A 6,685-nucleotide genomic window follows, 5' to 3' on the forward strand; every position below is an offset into this window, starting at 1 on the left:
AAGACCAAAAGAAGCTGTATTCATCAACATAAAATTGTCCACAATCCATTCAAAAATTAAGAAATAGGTAAAGAAGTAAGAAAATATGATTTCTCATAGTTTGGGAAGATTGTTTGTAGCCCCTAAAGGATTATTGAAGGGATTCATTTCTGCGTAATAACAAGGTTTGTTAGGATGGCAAAGCCAAGGAAAAGAATCACTAGGTAGCTTGTCTCTAGCCTTTGGCCCACAATTGGCTCCCTTCTAGGTATGAAAAAAAGTCGTCTCTCAGAAGAGAAGCAATGCAGATGGATTCCCATGGGCACATGGGGAGGAGTTATTCAAACTGCAGGACAAATTTTGCTAAAAATACAATAGATCAGAAAAAGTATTACAACATCTCTACAGTATGCATCTGTTTGGATGAAACATATTATCTTGATATATTTAATGTTTCTTAATTTTTTGGAATGGCCAAAGGTATATTCTTTTTCCTACAATGGCAGGTATTTGAAAATGCCCCTGTGTTCTCCCCAAAATAGAGGAGGAAAATAAACAGAGATGAAAACGTAGAGCAATAAAAAAAGAATTAGGATAGGAAAATAAATAAATTATAAGCCACAACCATCTCACAAAAGGAACTTTGTTGTTTGGGAAAGTAATACAACTAGTGCTTTGTTTCCTGAGAGTGTGAAAGTGTCCTGCTGAATCTGCCTGGGTCTGACTTTCCAGCAACCTGGTTACTGTTGGTTACAGGACTATTAAATTACTAAGATTACTGGAGTTACATGGTCTTCCCTAGCAAAATAAATTTTTAGAAATGCTATATAGAAATATATTTAAAAATTGTAACCATACAACTGAGCTACAAAGAAAAAGCAAAGAGAAAAAAAATGCAGAGGAAGAGAGAAAGGGGGAAACAGACGGAAGGAGGGAGGGTGGAAATAGAAAGAACCATTTAACAGTAAATCTGACAACCCAGATAAAAGGTTATAGAAAAATATACATTGCCAAAACAGATACCTGAATAAGTAAAATAAAGCCTGTGTTGTCCAATAACAAAGAAATTACACGAGAAATTTTAAAAGCTCTACCCATAAATTAAACATCAGCTCCAGAGATTTAAGTTTTTGTCTCCCAAAACATTTAAAAGACATATCTTTACCTTAGGTTAGTGGAAGATGAAAGTGGGAAGAAAATAAAAATCCTTTTGAAAAGAATTTATTTTAAAGCCAGGCTATTTAAAAAGTGCTAAAAAAAAAAGACAATATTAACTATTCAGATTGAAAAAAGAAATTTCATCTTCAAAGGTGGCTATGAAAAGATTGAAGCTATTTTTCCAAAGAAATAATGAAAACCAGAAAACAAAGTAATGATACACTGTCAACTTAAAATTCTATACCTAGAATATTTTAAAACAAAGGTAAAATAAAAACATTTTTATTACAAAGGTTTTTTTTTTTTAAGATTTTATTTATTCATTCATGAGAGACACACAGAGAAAGAGAGAGGCAGAGACACAGGCAGAGGGAGAAGCAGGCTCCCTGCAGGGACTTGATCCCAAGACCCCGAGGGTCACGCCCTGAGCCAAAGGCAGAAGCTCAACCACTGAGCTCCCCAGGTGTCCCTTATTACAAAGTTTAAAAAAAAGCATTTCCAATAGACTTTCAATAACAAAAACTAGGGACACCTGGGGGACTCAGTGGGCTGAGCATCTTACTATTGATTTCAGCTCAGGTCATGATCTCAAGGATGTGGATCAAGCCCTGCAGGGAGGGTGAGGGGCTGAGCACAGTCTACATGTCTCTCTCCCTCTGCTCCTCCCCGGATAATGTGTGCTCTTTCTCTAAATAAAATCTTTAAAAATAAGTAAATGACAAAAATAATACAGAAAAGGGTGAATTAAAGTGTTCTAAGGTTATACAGTTTTAAAGTAGTAGTAAAATAATATTAGCTTATATCAAAATGAATATGCATGCTTTAATCTCTAGAAAATGAAAAAGAATAAACCGTAGAGGAGAAAAAAATAATAAAAATATCTTTGATTCATCCAAGAAGGAGAGGTTTAAAAAAGAAAAAGCAAAAAGGAATATAAAGCAGAGAGGTCAAATAAAATGTTAAATACAAATATATATGTAGTCATATTAGCATAAAGGGATTTAATGCTACCATTAAAAGACTAAGATTATAGTCTAAGACTCAAAAATACAGTATTTAAGTTGCTTCAAGAGACAAATTTAAAGTGTAAAGACAGGAAAAGGTTGAAAGCAATAGGATGGCAAAAGATGCACCATGGAAACCTAAGCAGAGTCAGGTGAAGAAAATTTTAAGGCAAAAGCATTAGCAGAGATTAATGGTGTATTTTATAATGATAAATGAGCCAATCCACCAGAAAGATATAATAGTTCTAAATCTGTATTCCTTCAACAACAGAGGTTCCAAATACTTACTGATAGTCTGGCTATCAATAACAGGTTGACATTTGCTTTTTTTGTTTTGTTTTGTTTTGTTTTTATGCTGATTATACTTTTTTTTTAATTTATTTTTTATTGGTGTTCAATTTACTAACATACAGAATAACCCCCAGTGCCCGTCACCCATTCACTCCCACCCCCCGCCCTTCTCCCCTTCCACCACCCCTAGTTCGTTTCCCAGAGTTAGCAGACTTTACGTTCTGTCTCCCTTTCTGATATTTCCCACACATTTCTTCTCCCTTCCCTTATATTCCCTTTCACTATTATTTATATTCCCCAAATGAATGAGAACATATAATGTTTGTCCTTCACCGACTGACTTACTTCACTCAGCATAATACCCTCCAGTTCCATCCACGTTGAAGCAAATGGTGGGTATTTGTCATTTCTAATAGCTGAGTAATATTCCATTGTATACATAAACCACATCTTCTTTATCCATTCATCTTTCGTTGGACACCGAGGCTCCTTCCACAGTTTGGCTATCGTGGCCATTGCTGCTAGAAACATCGGGGTGCAGGTGTCCCGGCGTTTCATTGCATTTGTATCTTTGGGGTAAATCCCCAACAGTGCAATTGCTGGGTCGTAGGGCAGGTCTATTTTTAACTGTTTGAGGAACCTCCACACAGTTTTCCAGAGTGGCTGCACCAGTTCACATTCCCACCAACAGTGTAAGAGTGTTCCCTTTTCTCCGCATCCTCTCCAACATTTGTGGTTTCCTGTCTTGTTAATGTTCCCCATTCTCACTGGGGTGAGGTGGGATCTCATTGTGGTTTTGATTTGTATTTCCCTGATGGCAAGTGATGCAGAGCATTTTCTCATGTGCGTGTTGGCCATGTCTATGTCTTCCTCTGTGAGATTTCTCTTCATGTCTTTTGCCCATTTCATGATTGGATTGTTTGTTTCTTTGGTGTTGAGTTTAAAGTTCTTTATAGATCTTGGAAACTAGCCCTTTATCTGATATGTCATTTGCAAATATCTTCTCCCATTCTGTAGGTTGTCTTTGAGTTTTGTTGACTGTATCCTTTGCTGTGCAAAAGCTTCTTATCTTGATGAAGTCCCAATAGTTCATTTTTGCTTTTGTTTCTTTTGCCTTCGTGGATGTATCTTGCAAGAAGTTACTATGGCCGAGTTCAAAAAGGGTGTTGCCTGTGTTCTCCTCTAGGATTTTGATGGAATCTTGTCTCACATTTAGATCTTTCATCCATTTTGAGTTTATCTTTGTGTCTGGTGCAAGAGAGTGGTCTAGTTTCATTCTTCTGCATGTGGATGTCCAATTTTCCCAGCACCATTTATTGAAGAGACTGTCTTTCTTCCAATGGATAGTCTTTCCTCCTTTATCGAATATTAGTTGCCCATAAAGTTCAGGGTCCACTTCTGGGTTCTCTATTCTGTTCCATTGATCTAAGTGTCTGTTTTTGTGCCAGTACCACACTGTCTTGATGACCACAGCTTTGTAGTACAACCTGAAATCTGGCATTGTGATGCCCCCAGGTATGGTTTTCTTTTTTAAAATTCCCCTGGCTATTTGGGGTCTTCTCTGATTCCACACAAATCTTAAAATAATTTGTTCTAACTCTCTGAAGAAAGTCCATGGTATTTTGATAGGGATTGCGTTAAACGTGTATATTGCCCTGGGTAACATTGACATTTTCACAATATTAATTCTGCCAATCCATGAGCATGGAATATTTTTCCATCTCTTTGTGTCTTCCTCAATTTCTTTCAGAAGTGTTCTATAGTTTTGAGGGTATAGATCCTTTACATCTTTGGTGAGGTTTATTCCTAGGTATCTTATGCTTTTGGGTGCAATTGTAAATGGGATTGACTCCTTAATTTCTCTTTCTTCAGTCTCATTGTTAGTGTATAGAAATGCCACTGACTTCTGGGCATTGATTTTGTATCCTGCCACGCTACCAAATTGCTGTATGAGTTCTAGCAATCTTGGGGTGGAGACTTTTGGGTTTTCTATGTAGAGTATCATGTCATCGGCGAAGAGGGAGAGTTTGACTTCTTCTTTGCCAATTTGAATGCCTTTAATGTCTTTTTGTTGCCTGATTGCTGAGGCTAGGACTTCCAGTCCTATGTTGAACAGCAGTGGTGAGAGTGGACATCCCTGTCTTGTTCCTGATCTTAGGGGAAAGGCTCCCAGTGCTTCCCCATTGAGAATGAGATTTGCTGTGGGCTTTTCATAGATGACTTTTAAGATGTCGAGGAATGTTCCCTCTATCCCTACACTCTGAAGAGTTTTGATCAGAAATGGATGCTGTATTTTGTCAAATGCTTTCTCTGCATCTAATGAGAGGATCATATGGTTCTTGGTTTTTCTCTTGCTGATATGATGAATCACATTGATTGTTTTACGGGTGTTGAACAAGCCTTGTGTCCCAGGGATAAATCCTACTTGGTCATGGTGAATAATTTTCTTAATGTACTGTTGGATCCTATTGGCCAGTATCTTGTTGAGAATTTTTGCATCCATGTTCATCAAGGATATTGGTCTGTAATTCTCCTTTTTGGTGGGGTCTTTGTCTGGTTTTGGAATTAAGGTGATGCTGGCCTCATAGAACGAATTTGGAAGTACTCCATCTCTTTCTATCTTTCCAAACAGCTTTAGGAGAATAGGTATGGTTTCTTCTTGAAACGTTTGATAAAATTCCCCAGGGAAGCCATCTGGCCCTGGACTCTTGTGTCTTGGGAGGTTTTTGATGACTGCTTCAATTTCCTCCCTGGTTATTGGCCTGTTCAGGTTTTCTATTTCTTCCTGTTCCAGTTTTGGTAGTTTGTGGCTTTCCAGGAATGCGTCCATTTCTCCTAGATTGCCTAATTTATTGGCGTATAGCTGTTCATAATATGTTTTTAAAATCGTTTATATTTCCTTGGTGTTGGTAGTGATCTCTCCTTTCTCATTCATGATTTTATTAATTTGAGTCTTCTCTCTCTTCTTTTTAATAAGGCTGGCTAATGGTTTATCTTGTTAATTCTTTCAAAGAACCAACTCCTGGTTTTGTTGATCTGTTCCACAGTTCTTCTGGTCTCGATTTCGTTGAGTTCTGCTCGAATCTTTATTAACTCCCTTCTTCTCTTGGGTGTAGGATCTATTTGCTGTTTTTTCTCTAGCTCCTTTATGTGTAAGGTTAGCTTTTGTATTTGAGTTCTTTCCAGTTTTTGAATGGATGCTTGTATTGTGATGTATTTCCCCCTTAGGACTGCTTTTGCTGCATCCCAAAGATTTTGGATGGTTGTATCTTCATTCTCATTAGTTTCCATGAATGTTTTTAATTCTTCCTTAATTTCCTGGTTGACCCTTTCATCTTTTAGCAGGATGGTCCTTAACCTCCACATGTTTGAGGTCCTTCCAAACTTCTTGTTGTGATTTAGTTCTAATTTCAAGGCATTATGGTCTGAGAATATGCAGGGGACGATCCCAATCTTTTGGTATTGGTTCAGACCCGATTTGTGACCCAATATGTGGTCTATTCTGGAGAAAGTTCCATGTGCACTTGAGAAGAATGTGTATTCAGTTGAGTTTGGATGTAAAGTTCTGTAGATATCTGTGAAATCCATCTGGTCCAGTGTATCATTTAAAGCTCTCGTTTCTTTGGAGATGTTGTGCTTAGAAGACCTATCGAGTATAGAAAGAGCTAGATTGAAGCCACCAAGTATAAGTGTATTATTATCTAAGTATTTCTTCACTTTGGTTAATAATGGATTTATATATTTGGCAGCTCCCACATTCGGGGCATATATATTGAGGATTGTTAAGTCCTCTTGTTGAATAGATCCTTTAAGTATGATATAGTGTCCCTCTTCATCTCTCACTACAGTCTTTGGGGTAAATTTTAGTTTATCTGATAGAAGGATGGCTACCCCTGCTTTCTTTTGAGGACCATTCGAATGGTAAATGGTTCTCCAACCTTTTATTTTCAGGCTGTAGGTGTCCTTCTGTCTAAAATGAGTCTCTTGTAGACAGCAAATAGATGGGTCCTGCTTTTTTATCCAGTCTGAAACCCTGTGCCTTTTGATGGGGTCATTAAGCCCGTTCACATTCAGAGTTACTATTGAGAGATATGAATTTAGTGTCATCATGATAACTATTCAGTCCTTGTTTTTGTGGATGTTCCACTGAACTTCTTCTTAAAGGGGAATTTTAAGAGTCCCCCTTAAAATTTCTTGCAGAGCTGGTTTGGAGGTCACATATTCTTTTAGTTGCTGCCTGTCTTGGAAGCTCT

The sequence above is a fragment of the Canis lupus genome, chromosome 3 (genome assembly GCF_011100685.1).
Source record: "Canis lupus familiaris isolate Mischka breed German Shepherd chromosome 3, alternate assembly UU_Cfam_GSD_1.0, whole genome shotgun sequence".
In the NCBI taxonomy this organism is placed as follows: Eukaryota; Metazoa; Chordata; class Mammalia; order Carnivora; family Canidae; genus Canis; species Canis lupus.